At 40.1% G+C, this 26,738-nt stretch overlaps 1 protein-coding gene and 1 pseudogene across 3 annotated transcripts in view; one reads left to right on the forward strand and one right to left on the reverse strand.

Moving 5' to 3' along the window:
* Positions 1-7,108: 7,108 nt before the first annotated feature.
* LOC101612399 lies at positions 7,109-25,735 on the reverse strand (annotated as a pseudogene).
* The window catches only part of Exoc2 (exocyst complex component 2), a 171,442-nt gene continuing 152,099 nt past the window's right edge, over positions 7,396-26,738 (forward strand). The window contains exon 1 of one of the 3 annotated variants that reach the window (XM_045136639.1): positions 7,396-7,464. The gene's annotated coding sequence lies outside the window, so the exon portion shown is untranslated. Of the gene's footprint in view, positions 7,465-7,652; positions 7,767-26,738 lie in introns of those variants that run through there. The other 2 variants (XM_004666142.2, XM_045136640.1) reach the window with 2 other exon arrangements.

Below are 26,738 nucleotides of genomic sequence, written 5' to 3' on the forward strand. Positions count from 1 at the left end.
GATTATAATTTATATTTTCCAACATGGATAAATTTACCCTAAGAAATCTTGAAAACATATGGCTATGGAGCAAGTAACATACTGAAGTACTGAGTTTGTTGTTGCTTGTCTTATAAAGAGATCAATTTTACACCTGGGACAATCCCCACTCTCAAATACTTCTTTTTAAAATATTTTTTTAATTAATTAATTTATTAATTTATTTATTTGAGAGTGACAGACACAGAGAGAAAGACAGATAGAGGGAGAGAGAGAGAATGGGCGCGCCAGGGCTTCCAGCCTCTGCAAACGAACTCCAGACGCGTGCACCCCCTTGTGCATCTGGCTAACGTGGGACCTGGGGAACCGAGCCTCGAACCGGGGTCCTTAGGCTTCACAGGCAAGCGCTTAACCGCTAAGCCATCTCTCCAGCCCTCAAATACTTCTTACATAATCATATTTACTCAGAAACTTAACCAAGAGAGCAGACCTTTATTTGGTTCTATTCAAAATTGGCAGATTTAAACATACCTGAATAAAGCAGATTCTTTAGACTTTTAGTGGCTATGTTCTTATTTGTTGAAGATTTTTAAGAAAAACATATTTTATTTAATTATTTGAGAGAGAGAGGAAGAGGCAGAGAGAAAGAGAAAATGGGCACAACAGGGCCTTCAGCTACTACAAATGAACTCCAGACACATGTGCCCCCTGTGAATCTGGCTTATGTGGGTCCTGGGGAATTGAACTGGGGTCCTTAGGCTTTGCAGGCAAATGCTTTAACCACTAAGCAATTTCCCCAGCCCAAAGACTTTTCCTATAAGATTTTGTTAGGCAACTGGTATGGATCAGCCTTAATTGTAAACACCAACCAAACAAGACATGGGCACACATACATACACAATAACAAATTAAAAAAATGACCAAACAAAAATTTTATTTATTCTTATTTCCCAATACCCAGAATATGTTTGTTTACTCAAAAATTAATATTATAATTATTATTAGTATATCTTTATGTTAGTGGCAAATTAGCTTAATCTATAGAAAGCAAAATATAATATTTAGAAAAAAAACAATGAAATGCATGTAAGAATATAAGAGGCACAGTGGCAGTATTTGTGGACTTGAAAAGAGTTAAATTTAAGTTGTTGCAATCTATACATAGAAGATATCTCTGAATTAGTGACTTGACAATTTGTGCAAAAAAATCAACTTTTAAAAATAAGTTCTAGGAAATGCATTGCCTCTAGAATCAGCTAGACACGGGTTTTTCAGACACCTTTAAAGAAAAAGATTATTGTGTTTTAAATCAAGAAAGAAAAGCAATGTAGAAATTCTGTAAACACAGAAGATCAACTAGGTATGCTAAGGTTCTCCTCTCTATTTGATGTGGGAAGCTGACTTGTCTCATTTTGGAAAGTACCCTAAATACTTTGAAAATTAATTTATATTTTATTTATCTTAAAGCATGCCAAAACCCATTTTGAGGCAAGGGCAGATACAGTAATGCGTTTCCTTCCTTTTTAACTTTGAGTTGTATTCCACTTGACATTATAGACTGTCTGGCTTGAAACTATATTTACTAGAAAAAATATCTGCCAAACAGAGTCAGTAGTTACTAGGTTATTTATATAAAGAAAGAGCCTATAAATGTGGATGGTGTTTAATATTTTTTCATCGATATTCATCAACATTGTGCTGTGTCACACCATGGTTAGTCATTTTTTCATTAGGCAGTGTTAGAAGATTGGCACTTCAAAGCCAGCCAGCACTATAACAAAGGAAAACATGGTCTATAAGCTTTAGTTCAAAACTGATTTTCCTAAAGAATGAAAACTTCCTTCTGAATGTTTTAACAAATGCATGCTTGCAAATAGGTGGCTGCTTAACAACAGTAACAATTATGTTTAAAAGTATCCAAAACACAAACGACTTGAAAGAACAAACAGTGGTCACTAACATTTTCTTTCACAAAATGAAGTCTGCAAAATGGGTTAAGAGCCATTAAGGATTTAAAACTCTCTAGGATATACTTTTTATTGTATAATTACTGAGATTTTTTCTTAAGTAAAATTGTTAGGAATCCTGTTTACAAGATACCAAAAAGCTTGTTTATCTCCAAAAAAAAAAAAGCATGGAATTTATGTCTGTTTATCTAAGATTCTAATTTGTTGGTGGAATGGTTATGTAACATGTTAAATATACAGAAAAGACAATAATATAAATCAACAGACTCATATATCCAAGGTTTGAAAAAAATGTAGCCAAGCTTCGGAAGAATTACTTAATGGAAAAGTAAGAATTCAATAAAAATGCATAATTGAAAATTCAACTCAAATACTTAACATCATATTGTTTTCAGTTTATTACTTTACCTCACAGCTAGGCTGCTCAGAGCTGCCTTTCTATGATTGTACTTTAGCAAAGTAAGTCTTTAAAGAGTGGCTGAGGTCAGGGAAGCCCTAAAGGGAAGGTGTGGAAATGATTCAGGACATAGGAAAGAAGGGTTATGGAAACAGAGAAGGAGCAACAATCTGCATCATAGTCAGAAGGCACCACCTGGAAGTTCTGCTTAACATGGATTGCATTAGGTAACAAATTCAAAGAATAAAGCATCTATGGGGGAAAAAATCCCTCCCTTTAATTGAATAGCAGAATAATTATTGTGATCCATTACTACTAGCATATAGAGTTATTTGGAAAAACTGCATTAATACCACCCATATGTCCCATAACACACAGATGGTCAGATTGAGTCTCCAGAAGAGAGAACCCTGCAGCTCAGCCAAAACTTGCTATAGAATAGCTGTGATTTAAAAAATGTGCTCATATGATTATAGAGTTTAAAGGATTTTGGGTGTTGTTTCTATAGAACCACCTTCTTTTAAAAAATGAGATAATTGGGGGCTGGAGAGATGGCTTAGCAGTTAAGGTACTTGCCAGCAAAACCAAAGAACCCAGGTTCAATTCCTCAGTACCCATGTAAAGACGGATGCACAGGCTGGCACATGTATCTGGAGTTTGTTTATGATAGCTGGAAGCCTACTTCCATTCTCTCTCTCTCTCTCTACCTCGTTCTCTCTCAAAATAAATAAAATAAAATGAGATAATTAGAACTTTCAAGAGATTAAACAATTATGGCTGTCAGATTCAGAATGTGGATTTGGGATTTTCAATGTAAATTTTCTTTTAATATTTACTTTAGTCAATTCTTGATTCTTTCAGGAGCTATGGCTATTTTTGTTTCGTCACTTTTGGTATTTCACTGTTGAACATTCTTAGTGTTTTTCAGGGACCAAATAAATTACTCCTCAACTCTATTGGCTGCATGTCTTTGTTACAAAGGTTCAGTCAGGATAAACAAAGATTCAAATCTTAGCAGTGTGTTTTGTGGAGACTGCCTTTGGTATTTACTGTGCATGTTTTCCTTATGCCTTAGGATCCCAGAAAAGTGTTAAGATGAACTAACGAGAAGGTGTTCCTGTGGGTGCAGGATTGGTACTTAAAGGACACAGATATCATGAGTGGCCAGTACACAGCTACTGTTTCAAGAAGCTGCTCACATTGTGCTGAGTAAAGAATGTTGTGTCCTGTACATGGATGCCTGCCATAGCCTTGGGAAAACAAGGTCAATCACTTTGAGAGGAATACCTCAGAGCTAATAATTGGGGGAAATTCTACACAGATGATGAGAAATCTACTTTTACAGGCTTTAAAATTTTTTATTTGATTTGTGGGGAAGCAACATCTTTTCTGAATAATGAAAGCACTTGGAAAAATATTGTGTCATGTGAGAATTTTAAAACTAAGATCTGAAAGACAGTCTAGCAAGTTGTGTGCAAGGTGACACTCTGGACAATGGAAATCCTTCCTATTTTTTTTTTTTCTTTTTTTTGTTTTTCAAGGTAGGGTTTCACTCTAGCCCTGGCTGACCTGGAATTCACCACATAGTCTCAGGGTGGCCTTCAACTTATGGCGATCCTCCTACCTCTGCCACCTGAGTACTGGGATTAAAGGTATGTGTCACCATGCCTGGCAATGGCCCAATTCTTGTATGCAGCATCTCTCAGCTGATGTGAAACCACAGCTGATACTGCTGGTTCCATTGAGATAAATATTCCTTGGCAACTAAGCTAAAGAACCAATGACTTCCTGAGACTCAGTATTTACAGGGTTCATACCCATAGCGTTAATTGGGAATATAATGCCATTTTCTATTTTTTTCTTAACTGTCCACTGGCATTGCTGACAAAATGCAAATTGGTCTTGTTAAAGCTGAACAAGGTATACTAGACCTTCAAGTGGAAAATTTCAAAAGACAAAAAAATAACTTTGCTTCTTCCCTCCACCAAAAAATAACCAACCAAGAGGCAATCACCTACTCCTCAACTCCTCTGTCTCAGAACAATGACACAGCAATGATTACAAGAAAAACAAACTAAATAAAAGTAATTGAAATGTAATCATATGTTCAGTTAGAAATCCTTCATTTAGTACATAAAAAACTTAATTCCTATTCACACAAAATCATAGAATTAAGTTATTCTTGCCCCTGGCAACACAGGGTAGGGCTGGTAGAGATTCGAGAAACCCTTCCTGGATTGCTGACTGAGTCCTTTCTACATTCTGACCAGTTCATTTGTTCCAGGTTATGTGGCTCTCATATCTCTGGCAGCAAGTGCCTTTCCTAAATGTCTTCATTCCCTTCTGGACCACCTACAGACATAACCTACTGCCAGAGAAACCAAGATGTAAACACAGGTGTTCAACACATCTGCATTATTGCACTGGATGGCAGCAACAACCATATGGTTGGCCTAACAGTAATGCCATACCCCTACTTTAGAGCCAGGTTTATTTACAATTTTTAAAGTAAAATATGCAAATTTCAAGTAAATAGAAAAGCTATAGCATTCTCTTTTGCAGTAAAATTGATCAGGGATATTTGATCATGTTAAGGACGTTTCACATGTGAAAAGTGAATCCAGTAGAAATGAAGATAGTCAAGTCCACATTAGGGTATTTGTCAGAAACACATGCTAGTTAAGTTGAAGGCAAAAACAAAATGAGACAAGGTGCTTTCTGAACTAAGAGGCATGATCCAGGAATTGCAAAAACAGTTTGCTAGTGTAACAGCATTGCAGGATAAAATCCTCCTTATGGCTTTAAAACACAAAGGAAAGCAATGCTGGTAGTATTTATTAAACTATCTCAGTTATCAGTATAAGTCAATACTTATGTATCAGATGGTACTTAATCATTTTTGCCTTTATGTAACCTTTCAGCATATTTGAAACAGATAACTGGGAATAGGCCTCTCCCTTACTTTAGCTTCAGCTTTTCTTTCATCAAGTACTTATCTACCATCTCCTTTGTGTGAGGGAAAAGGGAACTATACAAAATCCTTTCCCTCAAGAAGTTTAGGAGTAAAACAAGGAAGTAATCAGAGAACAGTACCTTATTTACAGACTATGTCTACTGGTATTATTGGATGGCCAGCATGCTGCATTGAATAACTGTAATATTAAGGTTTTGTAGTATCTCCAACAATGAATAAGGCAGGAATCTTCCAGCAAGGAATTTGAAGTTTGTAAGTTAACTGATGACCAATAGTTCAGTTTTTGGTGAAAAGCACTAACATATGAGACTATGACACTACCTACTGCACTCACAAGGCACCCAGGAGCACTACAATATGGAAAATTGTAGTTGTTTGGAGGGTTAGGTTGTATACTAATTATGAACCATTTTATATAGTGCTAAATATTTAAGGTGTTGGTATAAGGTAAAAACAGATACATAAATAAAATATATAAACAACAGAGAGTGGTATCCCTCAGTGTTTCCTGTTTTAAAGGGAGCATAGCTGCAAAGTTTTCTTTCTCTCTAGTTCAATGAAATCTCACACAGCACTGAAAACTTAAAGCAATACAGTGGTACTTAATTGCCCCAACAGCTATTATTGCAACGTTAGGTTTAGCGATTTTATTTCTTGCCAACTTCTGCATATACAGTACCAGTAATGTTTGCTGACTGGCATTAGAATTAGGACCAGAAACTTGAGAAACAAAGAAAAAAATACCACCAGTATTTCGTTATATTAACAAAAGAGTCTCTTTTCTCTTTTGAGCATTTTTGCTTCAGTAGTACAGCATATTTATTATTATTATTTGATCCAGGAAAAACCTGTGAGTTCTCCAGACCCATACATCCTGACTGTAATGGCTGGATTGCCTAACCTGAGAAATTGCATGTCACGAAGACTCAAAGAGTTTGGTTTCACTGTGATGGGGTGCATGGCTGCCAGGGATTTCTTATTGTATTTCCTTTGAATATCTGCTGCCAAGTTTGTGGTTGGTACTTAAAGAGCTTTGCCCGTGTTCTTCAAAATAGGTAGTCTTTGGGACACTTTGGCATATCATCATCTGACAAAAAGGAGAAAAAAATGAAGCCAAACTAAGTTTCATGACCCAAAGTATCTGTATAAAACATCTCCCCTACTCCCAGGATGCATGCCTTGAGTGTGTAATTCAGCACGTAAATCACTTGAATGGTAACAAACCTAGGCTGTTTTGGGGTCTATGATAATGGCACTCTACTCACACCCTTCAGCCATTTCTCTTCCACAACAGTTTCAACAGTCCCCTCTACCCCCAACCCGCTTGGCAAGTCCTTGGCCTCCCCAGCGTCCTTTTAGTGAAGATCATCTCGCCTAGATTGCAGCAGATTTATGTCAACACTTATCCCCAGCCAAAGGAACCACCAGGAAGTGCTTATCTTTATGCATCTTGCTACCTCCACTACCACAGGGTCTAGACCACAAAGGTGCTCATTCAACACTAAAGGCTTCCGTGCTGAAGATGGAAGTCACATCTATAATGTACACTGTCCTGTAGGTTTGCAAGTCACCTTGTCTCCCAGACCTTCAACTGGAGCCCTAGAGCTTTGACCCTGCGGGATCTGCTGACTTGGCGGACCTTCGGGACCCAGTTGCAGTCTTTCGGGGGACAGCATCCCTGACTTGGTCCTGCGCGGCCCCCTCCCCCGCAGACCCTCTCACACCGTGGTGCGGACCCTAGCTTCTTTCCTTAGAGCAGCGCCCCCAAGTCTGTGCAAAGGAGCCCAGGATTCAGGCAGGGTGCGGGCTGCAAGCCTGTCCTCGGAGCTTGTCCGGTCCGTCATCCTCCTCCTCCCTTCCGGAAGCCTGCCTTGAAAACAGCGGGCCAGCTGGCGTCGGCGGGCAGCTGGGTCGCCGGGAATGCGGGTTGAAAGCGCGCGCAGCCCTCGCCTCCCATCTGGGCTCACCGCTCGCCCCTCCCCTCCTCGGCCGCGCTGCCCTTCCCTTCCCCGCGGCGGCCATCGGCCCGCTCGGCACTCGGCTGCGCGGCGGATCGACGCGCTCGGCGCGCAGCGGGCGGAAGTGCGGCCCGAGTGGGAGGCGGTCCGCCGCGGCGCCAGTCGGCGGGAGCTGGGCCCCGGCTACGGGTGAGTGGCGCTTCCTGCCGCGGTGTCCCGGCCCGGCGGAGGGTCGCGCGGCGTCCGTCCGTCTGCCCGGCCTCCGGTGCCTCCGGGCTGGATTTGCCCCTTCCCGCGCTCCGGCCCTCCGGCCCGTGAGACGCGCGCTCCGAGTGGCCGGGCCTCGCGCTTTAGGTTCCGCCGCCGCCCGCCGGCCCGGCTTTCCCCAGGGTGTCGTAGACGGGCGCTGTCTTCATTACAAGACAGGCCTTCGCTTGGAAATGTGCTAGACTCGACACAGATGACTGAGGAAAGGTGATACATTCGAGTCTGTAGGTAGACTTAGCACTATTTGCACTGTGTGTTTCCAAGCCCCACTTTAAACCATATTGTACTATATTGAAATTGTTGACATACAAGGATCCGCCTCCTAATGCATAGTCATATTTTGTTTATAAATGTTAGTGTCCAGGCTTTCTCGACAGATTCCTTCAATAACAAAGGAACTGAAAGCCAAAGCTTCTAGAATGACTTCACTGTGTGAAGTTTCTGATTTATGATTTGCAAGGTGGTGATAAGGTGAAGATTTTGTTTTTCTTGCAACTTAGCTGTTCTGTTTCATTAAGTAGAAACATTTTAAAGCAGGGGAATATGGGACAACTCTTGGAACCATTAGAAAATCATTTGAAGTTTTTGTTGTTGTTAAGCATGAAACAACTTGTACTGACATCATTTTCAACCATTGTCTTTCTGAAAGTGAAAACTACTTTAGTAGGCTAAACTTCCATCTATTCCACAAATATTTGAGAAGTCATTGTTTGTAAATGTTATGGAAAATGAAATTAGACTCAAAACGTTTTGCAAGGCTGTAGTACAGAGTTCTTAAACTTTTTCCACAAATAATTCTGTTGCACACAGAATTACATGATACCAGATAAATAGGTAGTCATATCAAGCATTTAATGACAATAAATCACAGCAATTCTTAGGTACACATATAATTTCACCATTTACTAAAGATGACAGCAAATTTGTACACCGATATGGATGTGCTTGTTTAGTTTTACATAAAGAATCAAATCTTAGCTAAATATTTGGTACTGAATGGCGTAGCATCTTCATTTTTCAGAGTTGATGACAGTTTGATGTCAATGCTGAGAATGCTGTGCCACATAAGTATGTGGCACCATTATGCTTAGGGCCATTTCAGAAATTGGTGGAAATTCTGTAGTCCCAGACCAAACATTCATTTAATGTTTTTTCTGTAGTACTCAAATCAGCAGTTTCTAAAATTAAAACTAACACAATATAAACCAATGATATACTAAGTTGATACTTAAATGCTGAGGAATGGTGATTGGATATTAAAAAGCGTTATTTTCTGTAATTAAACCATTATGCTTCTATTACTGAGCCACACACCTAGCTCTCCATTAGGTTTCTATAAGAGCCCAAAACTTTTTATTTGCACAGTCTGTTATTTTTTTCATTGCTGTGACAAAATACCTGTCAAGAAGTAACTAAAACGAGGAAGGGCTTATTTTGATACACAGTTTGGGGTAGACAGTCGATCATGAAAGGGAAGGCCTGGTTGCAGGCAGTTCCATGGTGGGCAGGACTGTGCAGCTGGTATTTCTCAAACCTTGGTGGAATAGGAATCAGAGAGCAGACAGGAAGTAGAGCTGAGTCACAACACCTCAAGGCTTGTTCCTGATGGCCTTCTTCCTCTAGCAAGACTTCCCTTCCTAAAAGTCTCACACCCTTCTAAAACAGCACTAACGTTCAAACAACATGAGCCTATGGGAACATTTCATATTGAAAGCACAAAACACTATACTTCATATAACAGAGTGGTCTCTACTCTGAATTGAGATGTTTCAGGCAACACTCAATGGATGTTATATGACATAGAAGCATGTTGTCACCTCCATATTGTTACAGGATTTCATGTAACTCATATAAAGGTTGTCTGGCCTTTATATGTTTAAGAAGTTTAAGAAGCTGTGTTCTGGTAAAGGACTTTGAACAGTCTGTAAGTGGGCAATAGCAGCAGGATCCAGCCATATAGGAAATAGGGGTAACAAATGACTTTTCATTTAATTTTCATCTGTTTGCCGATCTTTTATTTATTTATTTATCTTAATGTTTTTCTTTTGGGATGCCTCTCAGTATGTTGCTTAGGCTGGTCTTGAGTTCTCTGACTGAAGTGATCTTCTATAGCTTCCTTATTGCTGTGACTATGGACGCATGATACAATGCTTGACTTGACTTTGCCTATCTTGATTTAGCTATAACCAGCCTGGTGGGAAGGATGATAATCTAAAGAGACACTTGTGCCTTTTCCTTTGGTTATCAGAATATTGAAACAGTGAACCTTGAGAAATTTGAATTTCCCCAGGAATTTAATGCCATGAGAAGGAATACACATAAGCCTGGTATCAGAGAGCAAACTTGTCTCCCCAGAAACGGATTTCACACTGTCAGAACACCTTGCAGGAGTGATAAAAACATACCTTCACCAGGATTGCTTAGTTATGCATATCTCTGGCCATCTACTTAAACCTAAATCTCATGTCAGTGCTGCAGATTCTCTTACTATGGGTCTTTTGTCTCATGACCATGGAAAAATTACTGCAAATGAATAAAGCAAGGGGGATTTATTGATAAAATGTTGGCAAAGCCTCAGTGTCAGGGAAGCATGTATAGATTTCAGTCTGCATCTAAAGAAGAGATAGAAAGGAGAAAAGCAAATGTTACACTTTCTTAAAAGTAGACAGGCTTAGCAGTGAGGATCTGGGAGTAACTGCGCTGAGGGAGGGGATTCTGGGAGTGCATGCACATGATCTCATTAAGGGGATAACTGCCTCCTGAGCAGGTCTTTAGTTGAGACACAGTCTCCTGGCTGAGAAAGGCAATATACACACTGATTTGGTTAAATCTTAGGATCATAATCTTATGTTTGAGATAGTTTAGAATGTAGTGTCTCTACCCAGGGCCACAGGTCAAACTAAAATTCGATTTTTTTTTATGATCAGGAATAAGTAGCTTTTTTATAACAAATCTAATAGCTCCATTCTCCTCCTCTTACCAGAGAAAGGGGATGAAGGTGGCGGGGGGGGGGGGGGGGAGAGGCGGGGAATCCTCAAGGACCTCCAAGCTTGCTAATGCCTGTATTACTACATTAGGACCCCAAAGATGTTCTTGGTGGGGTGGGTCACTGGATCTTTGTTTCTTTCCACTTATAATACATTTTGCTACCCTAGACCTGGGAAGTCTGAGTTTTAGTTATGAGAATGTCAGCTGCTGAGGGCAGACCTAGGGTGTACCTAGAATATAGTGCCTATAGTAAGTAGGATATGTGCTCGATGCTTTAGTTGCTTCCTTCGCTCTGCTACTGGCACTGCTTTTGGCATGGCTGGTCCTAGTTTCCTCTATAAGCTTGAATGGATTTTAAAGGATATTTTTATTTTTAAGTTCTGTGATTTTTAGAGAATGTATAACTTAACTTACATTATGTTTTCATTTTACCAAGAGAGAAAACAAGACAAAAGTCCAGGATTAATTGGCTTTAGTTTCACATTAATGGAAGCCCATGTGAATGACATTATGTGTGATTAAGTCAGGGTCTCTGCAGGAATCAGGCTTTATGCCAGATGGTTCAAATGAGACTTTAATGAGAGGACTACTTTCAGAGGTGTGGGAAGGGTTAGGGAATAAAGAAGGAGTTGGAGGCTCAGAGAGTAACTGACAGCTGGAGGGGGGTTGGGGAAGCAGTGACTGCTTCACTTCTAACGTCCAAGAGCTATACTTTCATTCTTTGCTTAGATGCCATCATCTCTCTCTCTCTCACTAACCTTTGCTGTACTTGCTGTTCTACAACTCTTGAGGTTGGTTCTATTGATCTTTAGTCATTCTCTTGCCATTTAGCTCAGGTGTACCGGATGTCTTTCTTAGCATCTGTTTGGCAAATTCTTAGCCTTAGAAGATGATTCTTCCATCCCTGTCAGGTCTTGCTAGGTGGTCTAGGTTGTCTTGGAACTCATGATCTTCCTGTTTTATCCTCTATAGTACTGAGGTTCCAAGTTTGCACCATGGTACTTGGCCACATAGCTTTAATCCTTTATTTTCTGTAGTGGTTGAGTTCTGGGTTGCTATAATCAGCTAAGGAAAATCAGTGTTTAGATTTGTGTCCCTTTATAAAACCATTGTCACCAATTTCAACTATACCATCAAAGTCCCTTCTAGAGTTTCTCATCAGCACCTGTTTCTCATCTCTGCAGAATCTACTGTTAGCATTTTCCTCACTTTTCAAACATCTTGGCCATTCATATCTTCTACACTCAGCATATTATCTTGCTACCTGCTTTAGAAATAAGAGCTGTTAGAGTATAATCCCATGGTCTTTCTGCCAAGACATGTTTCTTCCTTCTCCACTACTGAAAAAGAGGAGACTATTTACATTGAGATCCATGCTTGTACCTGACTCTAGAGCTCATCCACTTCGGACTCTTTCTTTCTGCCTCTATGTATGCTTACACACAGCAACAAGAAAACAAACCAAAAATGCAATTGCAGGAAAAGTGGAGTCCTCACTCTTGATTTCCCTTATTAAAACTGATTTCATTTCATCCTTTCTTGACTGTGTTTTTTGAAATAGCTATTTATGTTCATTTTCTGTTAACGTATCCTACTGCCATCTTGTTGTGTACTCCTGACTCTACTGAAGACCAAGGTCATCCTTGTTCTCTCAGTTACAAAATCTTGCTCTTGTCTATAATATGTAATGCTCAATAATTGTTTTGACCAAATAGATCTTTTTCACAATCCTAGTTTAAAAATATATTATTTATTTATTTATTTGAGAAAGAGGCAGAGAGAGAGAGAGAGAGAATGAATGAGAATGGGTGCCCCAGAGCTTCCAGCCGCTGAAAAATGAACTCCAGACACATGTGCCACCTTGTACATCTCTGGCTTATATGGGTCCTGGGGAACTGAACCCAGGTCCTTTGACTTTTCAGGCAAGAGCCATGACTGCTAAGCCTTCTTTCCAGCCCCACAATCATAGTTTATCTGTACCTCTGTTTCCCACTCCCTCACCAGTAAAGGGGTCCAACAATCATCATCCATTAAGGTTGTTTGTGGCCATTCTCTTTATTTTTCTGAAATTGTCTCAGCAGTCTAAGCAAAGGTAGAACTGAGTTTTATTTTTAATATATTTTATTTATTTATTTGAGAAAGAGAGAGAGAGAGAGAATGGGAATACTAGGGCCTCCAACCACTGCAAACGAACTCCAGATGCATGCGCCCCCTTGTGCATTTTACTTATTTGGGTCCTGGATAATCGAACCAGGATCCTTTGGCTATGGCAGATGAATACCTTAACTGCTAAGCCATCTCTCCAGCCCCTGAGTTTTATTTTTAAATGATTTCTTCAGTCTTATTAAAATGATAAGTCTTTTGAGGGGCATACCTAGACTTTTTTTCCATGAAAAAATGCATTTTCTAAAATATCAGGAATTAATTTTTCTCTTTCCATGTAAATCTAATAAAAAGGGATTGTTAGGGACATTGAATACAATTGCCAATATATTTTTGAATGAATAATGTTATACCTTTACATGAAGTTACCCTCCCTTTTTTCTTTCCCTATAAGTTCAAAGCCACCCTGAGACTACATAGTAAATTCCAACCCAGCTGGGCTAGGGTGAGACCCTACCTCAAAAATAACAACAACAGAAGTAAAATGAAATGAAATAAAATAAAATAAAACCATCAATAATATTTTTAAATTATTATTACTTTTTGTAAAGGTAAAGAAGGAAAAGGAGTCTAAGGAGAGGGCCAGGAAACAAAATGGGATGCTTTTACTTGTATTCAGCCTTCCTTTCTGCAAATGCTTAAGACCTCTTTAGCAGGCCCTGCCCCTGTGCAGTTTGGACTCTGGCTTCTTTCATGCTTGAGTTTGACTTTATTTTTATTAACCATGATTTTGCGGTAGGTAAAAGATGATTAATTGAGAAAACTATGCCACAAATTTCATGACTGGCTCTGAAACTTGCCCTCTACCCCCTACTTGGTAGTGATGATATAACCTACTGGGAAGTGAAGGAAGGAAAACCTTCCTTTGAGCCTTTGTCCCATTTTCTCTGAGAGATCTTTCTGGGTCCAGCTCAGCCTAATTGGGGTAAGGGAGGTTGGGTGTCCCTTAAGGGAGGTATGTTTTCTTCAGTTTGGTCCTGTTACTGATGGAATGAAAATTTGGCTCAATATAGGATAAAGCTGCTTACTGCATCTTAGACATGGATGTGCACATGAATAATCAGAGATGGGCTTGGATCCCAGAGAGATGCTGGTAGTGCTAGTGTGCGTCACCATGGGAGTGAGTGGTGGATATTTGGGTAGCTTTCTTTAGGTGTTTTTGTTTTGTTTGGAGGGGATAGCTTCCCTTTCTATGGCTTAATATGTTAAGAAAATAGTAATTTATCATCCCTATGCTTTTTGTAGCCTGTTTGGTAAAGGTTCTCCCAGTGTTTGATGATTAGAACTTCAGTTTTCCTTAAGCTTATTAGCCTCTTGTTTTGTTCAAATTTCTTATTTGCTATTTAAGTCAGCAAGTCTTTACTAAATAGGAAAAATACTGCATTTTTAAAATTCCAGGACTCCTTATTAGTTGTACTTTTATCTTCTGATTTCCCCCTAATATTATTGTGATTAATTTTTGAATGTATTTTTATCATGACATCTATATAAACAAAAAACTTACTTTTATTCTACCAATAAATATTTTGGAAAATTAGATTTGTGTCACAATGCAATATGAAAAAATTACAAAATTCAGCTGTCTGCTGTCTGTTACAAGAACACTTTAAATTCATCTCTGTATATGTCATAAAAGGAGAAGTAGACAGTCTAACTCATCTAACATAAATCTCTAAAGAAAATGCTAGAGCCGGGCGTGGTGGGCACACCTTTAATCCCAGCACTCGGGAGGCAGAGGTAGGAGGATTGCCATGAGTTCGAGGCCACTCTGAGAATACAGAGTGAGTTCCAGGTCAGCCTGGGCTACAGTGGGACCCTACCTTGAAAAACAAACAAACAAACAAAAAACCAAAAAAAGAAAGAAAATGCTAGTAAGTATATACTATAAATGATATGAAAATGTGGCATATTGTCTTTATTTTAATTAAATGCTTTTATATAGCAATTTTCTCTTTTGACCTGTGATGGATAGTAGGTTAATTGATGTTAAATGGATGTTTTGTTAATCCTTCATCGGCTATTAAATTGGTATGGGGGTGTCTAGGTCAAGACTATACAAGGTCATGACCACATTGTTTTCTCAGGGTGGTTTATGGAGTATACTCCTTCCTCCTCCCCAAAGACCACATCATTCTCTCCAGCTCTCTGTTTTGAGGACCTCTTCCATCTCCTCCCCTGCTCCCTTCGCCCTCCTTGCTTTCCCCTTCCCTCTCTTTCTCTCTTTCTTTTGGCCTCCTACCCCCATGGGGTGACAGCATATAGAGGTTGCGTGCGAGTGAGTTCAGCTGGCGCTGTGTGGTCTGAGTGTGTGGTCTTCCCTCAGTGGAGAGGCTGCTAACAGGGTGGATGAGAGAGAGAGCAATACTGTTTACTTTAATTTATTTCGGATGCCGGAATTGTGCTCAGGGTTTCTGCTAAGCATGACTCCACAGCTAGCAGCTTCAATCCCCCACAGCTGTGGTGCAGGCTGAACTGCTTTGGACTCAGACAGGCACTTTGCTCAGCATCTGCCTGTTTAATCCCTAGTGGCTCAGAATGTTAATGGCACTGCTGAGTGCTGTGATTATTTCCTTTCACTGTGTAAGATATATAGCCTTGAAGAAATGTCTTTTGAGGTAGAGCTAGACAAATAAAGCAGAAATTTTAAGATAGCGACAAAGTTTTATTTTTAGAAATTGGGGAAGCTGTTATACAAAATTTGAATCAAATTAATACAAATGTGTTCATGTTAAAGAATCTGGGAGGTAGGTGACATCTGCCATGTTTAACAGTTTTAATAAAGTAAGCCAATTGAAGCTGGCAGTTGATTCCTTTGACCTTTTGGGACAGCATGCATTGATTTGGCAAGCAGTTTACTTGTAGCAATATTTATCAGCAGGGCATATTGGTCTGACAGGTTGAGACAAATGAAACTTTTTATGTCATAGTACACATTTAGGACAATAAGGATTATGAATTTTTCTTGGTTTTATTCCTCTGTCATTCCTGAATATTTTTGTTGAGTTACTCTTTTCTCTTTCTGACAGTCTTGCTGGAGTGGAGTTGTTTTGTTGATGTTTGTTGATGCATTTTCCAGTGAGGACAATAAAGTCTAGGTCATTGACATCTGTCTTCGGAGAGCCTCTGTTCCTAGATTGGAAATTGTCCTCAGGAGCAGATGGTGTCTGGGAGAGTTAGAGAAACAAGATGGCTATAGAAGCACAGCACTTTAGCATCAGTGCAAGATGTTCCAAATACATCTCTGAGAAAGACAAGTTCATCTCTGAACCTAAAGGGAAGGAGGGGAGAAAAAAAAAAAAAACAAAAACCTTACCTTTATTTGGGTATTCATGGTCTAGAATTGAAAAGTTTGAATATTTTCAAGTATTGTCAACACTTTTCCTCCATCTTTCATGTGTGAATGATTTAAATTGAAAAAGCAATAAAATAGTTTGATTGAGTACTTATGAGAATAAAAATGGTTGAAAAATAAGTCTGTCTGTTTTTCTTTAACTTTGTTGGAGATTGATTTCAGGGCCTCATGCATGGTAGGCAAGTGCTCCACTACTGAGCTTCAGCCTCAGCTCTCTTGTTATTTTTTATTTTGAGACAAGGTCTTTCTAAGTTGTTCAGCTAGTCCTGGTAGACCTTGAACTTACAATCCTCCTCGCCACTGAGATGACTTTATCAGGAGACTTTGCAGGAGAAATGAATAGATGTTTGTGGTAGTTTGATATAGGTGTCCCCCATAAATTTAGGTGCTCTGAATGCTAGGTTTCCAGCTAATTTGGGAATTAACACCTGTTAGAGGTGGTGTATTGTTGGGGGTGGGCTTGTGGGTATTACAGCCAGTGTGCCCTTGCTAGTGTTTGGCACACACTGTTGTTGCTATGGCCCACCTTATGTTGGCCAGGGGTGATGTCTACCCTCTGCTTATGTCATCGTTTTCCCCTGCCATCATGGAGTTTCCCCTTGAGCCCGTAAGCCAAAATAAATCTCTTTTCCCACAAGCTGCTCTTGGTTGGGTGATTTCTACCAGCAATGCGGACCCTACTGCAACAATGTTCCTAGTCCCATAAAAGCATGTTGGGCAGAATGGCCATGGGTAATATGATGTGGTCAGTGGTCCTTTGCTCCCTGTTGGGTTTCCATCCATCTGGCTGCTCTGCATTGTCTCCAGTGTGTGCAGTCCAGGGCCCACCCACATTTCTAAAAGAGTGTATTCATACTTATAACCAGAGGGAAAGCATATAGTTATTTCATAACATGTTTTCTCTGAACCCCTCCACCCTTCTCTTGTCACATTCTCACTAATGTTAATCCCTGATATGCATCATTCTCATCTTTTTTCTATATTCAGTAAGCACATGTATTTGTATAAGGTAACTTTCATTCTTTTTTTAAAATTAGAGGCATTGACATTGATGCAGGATTTTGGGGTTCAGGGAGGGATGATGTGGGAGGTCCAGGCCTGTGAACCCCAAACTTAGGTTCCTTATTCCATTTTAGCAAAGAGTTTTAAAAAAGGAATCTGAGAAGGGTAAATTATGAATTTATTTATTTATTAATTATATATTTATGAAATTATGAACAAGTTTATTTTAGATACAATTAGAATCCATGGGAAAAGGTAGCTAAAACATTCAAGCCAGGCATGAAATTTCTTCTTTGCCCTGCTGGAAAGGGGAGAATGGAGATGGATGACATCATCTTCACAGAAAAATCTCCCAGGAAAAAACCTCTGGAGAAGGCCCTTGCATCACACATGGACAGCCCCCTCATACACACACAGAGAAGGGCAGAAAATGACAACCCAAGCCTTTCACTTTTACACTCACATAGGGGTTAGGAAAGACTAAGATGTAGGATAATGGAAGACTCAGGGCTCCAGATGTGAATCATACATGTAATAAATTGAGAAAAGCATCTAAGAACATGACAGGAAAGTACCCTGACTAGAAATTCCCCCTCACCTTGAAGGGAACTTACCAAAGCAATTACCCAGAGATTCAGGCACGAGGAGGAAAGGGATCAAGAGCATGACACAAATGTGCCATGCCCATATAGGTCAGACATATGCTCAAGGTATATAATGGGGGGACCTGATTGATTGGTAGACTCAGAGGCTGACTCAGGAGGAGCCCACCCATGCAAGTGTGCTAACCTGTGGAAGAAGCATGAAGTTGCTTCTAGGGGATGTTGCTTGCAGCCATGTTGGATGAGGCTGTATCTTATGTGGGTTCTAGTCCTGCCAGGGCAGGCAAGGTGGCATCTACTTGTTTTCCTTGGGCCTTTGTCCCTGGCTTACTGCTTATAAAAAGTCATTGTGGTCCAAATTACACACAAAAGTTGTTACAGTTTTTGAGAGAATATGGAAAAAGCAAACTTGAGCTGGGTATGAAGTCTTTTGAACAGATAAAAAACTAAAATCTAAAATATTTGTGGATAAGTTATATGTTCTCTCGAGTTTACTTTAAAAAACTCTCAAAAAAACACAAAGATTTGTTGAGGTGGAGTGATGGTTGAAACAAGAGACAAAATGTATGTTGGAATATAGAAGTATGTATTCATGTCTCTTGTATATTAAAGATTTCCATAATTGATAATTTTATAAAATCATTGTGGAATTAGAATAGCATAGGCCTAATTTCAAATCCCAACTTTGCCATTCAACTAGCTGTGAATAGTTGTGTTTGAGATAAAGTTTTGCTGTTACACTGGCTGACCACACACTCCTGTGCTCAAGCTCTCTTACTACCTCAGTCTTCCGAGTAGCTGGTACTACAGACATGCCACTGTGTCTGCACCAACTGACTTTGAATAAACTGTTTAATCTCTGACAGTGCTACCCCAGTTAGTAGGACAATTCAGCATTTTAAAATACTTATTAGGATCTATTGTTACCTGTCTTTTTAATATCTATCATCTCTCAATGTATCACCATCATCATCTTATCTATCTGTCCATCATCCATCTGTCTGTCTATCTATCATCTATCTCTATTATGAACTGCCTATCTGAATTTATATGTTTATTGTTTACCAATATGTTAAAAGTACTTTCTAGTCTTAACATGGTTTTCTTAATGTTTCACTTTCTGTATAGCATTTCCCTGACTGTAGCTTTAAGTCCTTTTCTACTTGTTGAGGAAACTCCTCAGCCCCTTGCTTTATCATATTTATACAGTTGCACAATTCCTAGTTTCTAGGAGGTAATCCTGATTGCTTAGCTTGCTGTGTTGTATCCCGCCTGTTCTGACCTGCTTTTGGGGACTTTCTATTCAAGTTATGAGCATGAATTTTATAATGTGTCATTTATTCTCACCTAAAATATTTTCTGTCTTAAGGCATATTAAGGAAATCTTTTGTGAAGTACTTATCTAGGCTCTACTTAGTCCTTTCGTGACTCTTCTACCCCCCCAATTAGTTATTCTTACATGCAGAGTTGCAATACTATAATTTTATATAAGACTTTAATGTTTACAGAGATTTTTGATATGAATGATTTACTTTATTTTTCCAAGAATCTACTTTTTATTTTTATAAATATTTTATATGTGTATAAAATATGAATATTGATAAGAAAACTAATAGTGCTGAAAGGGACCTGGATTTATGATAGGGTTAAAATTTGAATTTATGTCTTATGACTCTTAGTTCAGTTGTTTTTTTCTTTTTTTTAACCAATTTTCTTCCTCTCCCTGGCTGAAAAAATTGGTTTATATGGCAAATGTGTTATATTAGCAAATAGTATAATTCATGGTACCATGTAAGCCAAAACTCTTTTTGCTGACTAAAATAGGTTTGGGTGCCCTTAGAGTAGTCATTATCCCTATGGATGTGTTTGTTGTCATATTGAAGCACTGGTCTTGGTGTAAGCATTTCTGGGGAAAGTTTTTTTTTTTTTTTTTTTTTTTTGTCTTTTTCATATAGGAAGAGCAACATGCAGGGTGCGTGTATGTGTGTGTGTGTGTGTCTGTCTGTCTGTCTCTCTGCTGGACCTGACATGTCTAGGTTGGAATCCTCCTCTCTTGGTTGCTAGTTGTAGGTATTAGACACATGATTTCATGGATAAACCTTATAGGAGAATTGTATTAAGTTATTATGTGGGAAGAGTATAGAAAAGTATCAGATACAATAAACACTCCTATAAGTACAACTCCTATTGGTGATTTATATTTTGTGAATGTCAATGATTGCTTATATATTGATGATTAATTCGTTAGTAATATTATTTGTTTTGTTTCTTATTTTGTTAATGAAAAAAAGTGGGTTTTCTTGGGAGGGCTATGTGTGTCAGAGATTGAACCAGGACCTCATGGTTCTACCACTGAGTTCCACCCCTCCCAGCTTGAAATGATTTTAAATAGAGCCAAGAGCCATGCTTATTCCTAAATACATACTTTGGATATTAACTGTGTATTACACATGAAAACTACAATCCATTAAATAAGTAGTCAAGATCTCCAAAAATGTAGCAAAGGTTATAATTTTGCAAAATCCCAGAGTTAATGATGTTATAGTGCCTGTTTCTCCTAGAATAGAAAAAGTATCTCTTCCTGTAATAGGAAGAAGTTAGGTATTAGTCATTCTAGATCCTTCCCTCTTTCCTTACTTGTTTTGGATAAATGGTCAAATAGTATTATTGTGGCCAGATTCCCCCAAACCACTTAAAGCAATTAAATATTTCTAAATATATTGTTGACACTAAACATAACTGTTACTGCAAAGGGAGTAAGAGCCAAATCTGAATGACCGTGGGCCAGGAATACTAATCCAGGTTACCCTGAATGATGTATTTCACCAAGGAAATGGTTGCATAAACTTTTTATAGCCATAGAACAAAAGAAAAATCCTAAATCAAAGCACTTACTAAAAAAACTGGTGGGGATGGTGTGGTAGTTTGAATAGATGGCCCCAATATATTCTTTATTCTTTATTTATTTATTCTTTATTGTTTGTAGTTTGCATCTATAGCCACCTGGCTGGAGGCAGTATCACTGGGTGGATCTTATGGTGTGGTGGTGGGTTTCAGATTTCAATCTAAAGATACACAAAGTGTGCCTAGCTGGAGTTCCTGAGGTGTGCTGTGTGGCTTTTTGGCTTTTGGCTTGTGCTTCTCTCTCTCTGCTTTGTCCTGTGAAGTCAAGCCAGTTTCTTCTGCCATAATGAACTTCCCCTGGATCTGTAAGCTTCAATAAATATCCCTTTCTCCATAACTGTGCCCGGTCTGGAAGTTCATCTCAGCGAACCTGAAGCTGTCTACTACAGATGGTGTGGAGACAGGTTCCAGCAAAGCAGGGAGAACCCTGCTGTAGGTTCCATGCTATCTGGTGGTCTTAGCTTTTGTGTTGGTGGAAGTAATGGTCTGCTAAGTTAATACATTCTAAAGGTTTTACCTGTTAGTCACAAGGATGTTAGGTCAGATATAAAAGTGGGCTGGCAGTGAGTAAGGGGACTGTACATACTAAGACAGTTTTGACTTCAGATCTGCAACATTCTAACTTCACAATCAAGAAGTTCGTATTAGTTGATCAGCCTTGTAAAACCTTCAGCATAGTTATGACCTTTTTCTGGGAACTTGAGTTTATAATGTTTTGCTTTTTGCTTTCTATGTGCCCCCTCTCCAACCCTGAAACTCTCTTTCTTTAATGAAAACGGAAGGAAGTTGACATCAACTTGGATGGTCCAAGAAGGCTTAAAAGGGAAGTCCCCCCCCCCACCACCACTTACTAGGAGAAATCCATTTATTCTAAAAAATAGAAAATCTGTTTTTATAGCAAGTCTAGTTTGTTATAATGTGATTATAGATAAAACATACAACATGCTTAAAAAATATATTTTTAGGGGTGGAGAGATGGCTTAGTGGTTAAGGCACTTAACTGTGAAGTCAGATGACCCAGGTTCATTCCTCAGTACCCACGTAAGCCAGATGCATGAGGTGGTGCAAATGTCTGGAGTTCGTTTGTGGTGGTTGGAGGCCCTGGCATGCCATTCTCTCTCTCTAGCTGCCTCTTCCTTTCTCTAATAAATGAATGGATGAATGAATCAGTAAAACTTAAAAATATATTTAAAAATATTAGTATATATTATGCAGAATAATAGTGGATTTCATTTTGACCTGTTTGTACATATCCAAAACATACTTTGATCACTTCTATTCTTCCTCTTATCATCTCCTTGTGTGCTACCCTTGATTTACTTTCTCTAATATTATCAGAAAAGACTTATTTTTTGGTGGGGGGCACCTAGGCTCTAGCTCAAGCCCAGGCTGACCTGGAATTCACTCTGTAGACTTATGCTGGTCTCGAACTCAGTGATCATCCTACCTCTGCCTCCCAAGTGTACCGTCATGCCCTGTAAAGAGTTTTTGGGACAGAATCTCTTTATAGACTGTATTAGTCAGGGTTTTCTAGAGGAACAGAATTGCTAGAATGATTTTTTTGTTTTGTTTTGTTTTGTTTGGTTTTTTGAGGTAGGGTCTCACTCTAGCCCAGGCTGACCTGGAATTCACTATGTAGTCTCAGGGTGGCCTCAAACTCACGGCAATCCTCCTACCTCTGCCTCCCAAATGCTGGGATTAAAGGTGTGCACCACCATGCCCGGCTAGAATGAATTATTTTAAAAAGGGAATTTATTGGACTAGCTTACAGTAGTCCAATAGCAGTTGCAGGCCCGAGAATCACCGAACCTGGTAGCTGCTCAGTCCATGTGGCCAGATGCCTCAGCAGTCCCGACCAGGCACTGCAGTTGGTGCCAGAAAGCCTGGAGGCTTCCTGAGGAGCCACTGGGTTTCGATCCACATGGGTCTTCAGCTGATGTTGGTCTTTAGTCTGCACTGGTCTTCTGTCCACGCTAGAAGGTAGGGAACAGCTCCGGCAGCCAAGTGGAAGGAAGGAAGGAAAAAAGGGAACTCTTACCCAGATCTTCCTTATATCAAGTCCCCCTCTGAGCGGGGCCGCCCACTCTGGGGGAAGGGCTCACCCTGGGGGAAAGACCTCCTCCTTTAGTTGATCCTTCCTAGAAGCAGCCTGTGGATTACTAAACAGATCAAGTTGACAACACCTTAACTATCACAAGTCCACCCCTTGTCAACTTGGCATCAAATCATGTCTCCTTACATCATACTTAATTTCCAAAAGAAAACAGTAACAAGCTCATAATTCCACCTAACATCGCATAACTATCCCACGTACAACCGGAACTGCAAAATCTTCCCTCCAACACAAACTTAATCTCTAATACAATGGGTCTAATATAAATTCAGCAGTTAGCTAATGATATAATCTTAATATTGGTGTAGAGACAAACACTCTGTTATCGAGGCAGGACAGAAACATTGCAATCACAGTCCTTGTTTCTGTAACTGATCACGTGGCCTTAGCTGATATTTGTAATTGCCTTCTTCTACTACCCATTCTGTATTTCCTCCACCTTCAGCAAGCACCTCGGCAGGTCTTGGTTCTTTACCTGGAGGGGAAACCTATACCTTCATTCCTGAAGGATCTGGGCCATTTATCACACTACTTCTATTGGGTTGTTACAGTCATCCATTGACTTTGACAACAGGACATGGTAACACTAACAGATGCCCTAAAGGATCTCCTGCACTCCAGGCATACTCTTCCTTACCACCATTGTGGAGGAGCAGTCCAATTTCCCCCTGGTAGTCTGGATCAATCACCCCTACAATCACTGTAACTCCTTTCTCAGCCTGTTCACTCAAGGGCATTAGGAGCCCAAAGTGACCAGGGGGAAGTCTTAGCTTCCAGTTCAATGGAATGTTCTTTGTGTCTCCTGGCAAAAGCACTCCCCCCTCTGGGACCAAGATTTGTAGTCCAGCAGAGCATAAGGTTGCGGGAACAGGAAGCAAAAATCTAGTTAACGGGTCAGTTGGGGTGATGGTAAGTGGGACCATTCCCATTTCCACCCCTTGATTCCTGGACCCGTGAATCCGGGCTATAGGAGAAACAGCACCATATATAGGACGCTGATTCAGAGCATATACAGCCTGCTGGAGGACACTCCCCCCGCCCTCCAAGCTGTTGCCACCTAGTTGGCACTGTAGCTGTTTCTTCAAAAGGCCATTCCACCGTTCTATCAAGTCAGCTGCTTCAGGATGGTGGGGCACATGGTAAGACCAGTGAGTTCTTTGGTCAGAAGCAATGCTGTGTGGAATGGCATGACGTTGGATAAGGCGTTCTGTAAGCCCATGGATGGTAGTTTTGAATGCTAGGTTCCCAGCTGATGGAGATTTGGGAATTAATACCTCCTGGAGGGAGTGTATTGTTGGGGGCGGTCTTATGGGTATTATAGCCAGTTTCCCCATGCCAGTGTTTGGCACACCCTCCTGTTGCTATGGTCTACCTTATGTTGGCCAGGGGGTGATGTCCACCCTCTGCTCATGCCGTCGCTTTCCCTTGCCATCGTGGAGCTTCCCCTCGAGCCTGTAAGCCAAAATAAATCTCTTTTTCCCAGAAGCTGCTCTTGGTTGGGTGATTTCTAACAGCAATGCAAACCAGACTGCAACATAGACCATGCTGACTTGGAACTTGCCATCTTCCTGCCTCCCTTGTGCTGGGACTAGAGGCTTAAATCACTATACCTGCTTTAAAGGACTTTAAGAAAAAATATTTTTACTTGAGCCAGAGGAGGGAGGGAGGGAGAGAGAAAAAAAAAAAAAAAAAAAACGAACATGCCAGGGCCTCTAGTCACTGCAAATGAACTCCAGACACATGTGCCACCTTATGCATCGGGCTTATATGGTAGAGAGAGAAAGAAAGAAAGAAAGAATGAACAAATGAACGAACATGGCAGGGACTCTAGCCACTGCAAACGAACTCCAGACTCATGTGTCACCTTGTGCATCTGGCTTACGTTGGACCTGAGGAGTTGAACTTGGGTTTTTAGTCTTCGAAAGGTGAATGCCTTAACTTCTAAGCCATCTCTCCAGCCCCTTAAATGACTTTTTTTAAAAAAATATTTTTTGTTCATTTTTTATTTATTTGAGAGTGACAGACACAGAGAGAAAGACAGGTAGAGGGAGAGAGAGAGAGAATGGGCGCACCAGGGCTTCCAGCCACTGCAAACGAACTCCAGATGCCTGCGCCCCCTCGTGCATCTGGCTAACGTGGGACCTGGGGAACCAAGCCTCGAACCGGGGTTCTTAGGCTTCACAGGCAAGCGCTTAACCGCTAAGCCATCTCTCCAGCCCTTAAATGACTTCTAAAATAAAGATCTATCCAGGCATAGTGAAGCCAACAGAACAGGAGAGGATTGTTATTAAAAACATAGTTGACTAGTCACAGTTCCCTAGAGGCAGGGTTATACCAGGCCCTTAGGAAGCACAAGAGACAAAGGGAGCCTGTTTCTTTTCTCTTTCCTGCTCTCTTCCTCCTCTTCATCTTCTTTTTTTTTTTTATCCTTCATCATCTTCATCAACTTCTCCATCATGTCCAAATTCTTCTTCCTCACTATGACTTCATCTTCTCCTTCTACAACTTCATCTTCATCAAGCTCCTTCTCCTCACCATCCTGTCCTCATCATCTTCATTTTCTCCTTCATTTACACAATCCACCTCTGCATCTGAATCAGGGGCTTCCTGGTCCTCTCGGTCATAGCCATCCAGGTAGGTCAGCTAGGGCAGGAGCTTGAAGACACTCTGTCTTATAGTCATTTAGGTTAGTGACCTCACAGTTAAACAGATCCAGACTTTTCAGACAACCCAACTTTTTCAAAGGTTCCAAGGTGCTGATATCTTTCATTGTATTTCCACTGAGGTGTAGATGTGTGTGAGATTTGGAAGTTCTTCTGCTAATATGTCCAGAACTCCAAAGATTCTATTGTTGCTGAGCTCAGGCTTTTTCAATTCAGGTAGCTTGAGTAGATTTGAAACTGACATCAAACCTACACCTATTAAACTGAGAAACTCTTAAGTTCACAAATTCAGATGTTAACCCTCAATTTTTCCATCATTTGATTTGCAGTTTTCTAAGACAAGTTCTAGAACAGTCTCCAGGGTTCAGTTCCTCAAGTCCAGGTGGATCCTCTTCTTCATGTCCATGTTCTCCTTGTCCCCCTTCTTCAAACAACATTCCACAGGGTGGGGGGGTGGGGGGACTTTTTTGCAGCAGCAAGTGGGTAAGTAGAGTGCTGAGCCCCGGAACCAGGTCACTCTTAGGAGCGGAGAGAAGCCATGGAGGGAAAGGGGGGCTAGAGCGCAGCACCGGCCTCACTACTGCTGCTCCTTTTTTTTTTTTTTTAAATTTTTATTTATTTATTTGAGAGAGAAAGACAGGTAGGGAGAGAGAGAGAATGGGCGCGCCAGGGCTTCCAGCCTCTGCAAACGAACTCCAGACGCGTGCGCCCCCTTGTGCATCTGGCTAATGTGGGACCTGGGGAACCAAGCCTCGAACCGGGGTCCTTAGGCTTCACAGGCAAGCGCTTAACCGCTAAGCCATCTCTCCAGCCCATCCATTTTTTTTTTTTTAACAGAGCATGTAAACACTTCCACAGAAACATGGCTCAATGTCTAGCCAGCTAAAAGAATAAATTATTTCTAAGGCTAAGCAAATTCTCTTATTTAAACAGAATCATGGAGGAAAAGCAGTAATCATGTTGTCAATCTTTATCATTCATTTAGAACTACTTGTTCTGTAATTACTATAGCAATGAAAAACTCATTTTCATCTAAGACTTGTCCAGTTAGTTTTAATGATTCAAATTTGACTAATTGCTATGAATTATGACCAATTGAAGATTTTTCTTAATTTTTAGTTCAGAGTTTGTTAATTCTTTTTGGATTTGGAATAGCAATCTAAAATACAGTTTTTGGACATTGAAGTCACATTGTCCTATCTAGAGCCCAGTGGGCTCACATAGCCATCAGAGTGAAAGCTATCCCAGCCTTAGCCCTCTCCCATAGTCTGCTTGTTCCTGTTTAGATAGGGATCAGAAAAGAGACCATTTGGGGCTTAGAGTATGGACATGTGGAATGTCCAGAGATAAGATTTCTTCTGTTACCAAGGGAAGTGTAAAGAAGACATAGTGTCAAGGAAAGTCATGGT

This window comes from Jaculus jaculus, chromosome 17 (genome assembly GCF_020740685.1).
Source record: "Jaculus jaculus isolate mJacJac1 chromosome 17, mJacJac1.mat.Y.cur, whole genome shotgun sequence".
Classification (NCBI taxonomy): domain Eukaryota; kingdom Metazoa; phylum Chordata; class Mammalia; order Rodentia; family Dipodidae; genus Jaculus; species Jaculus jaculus.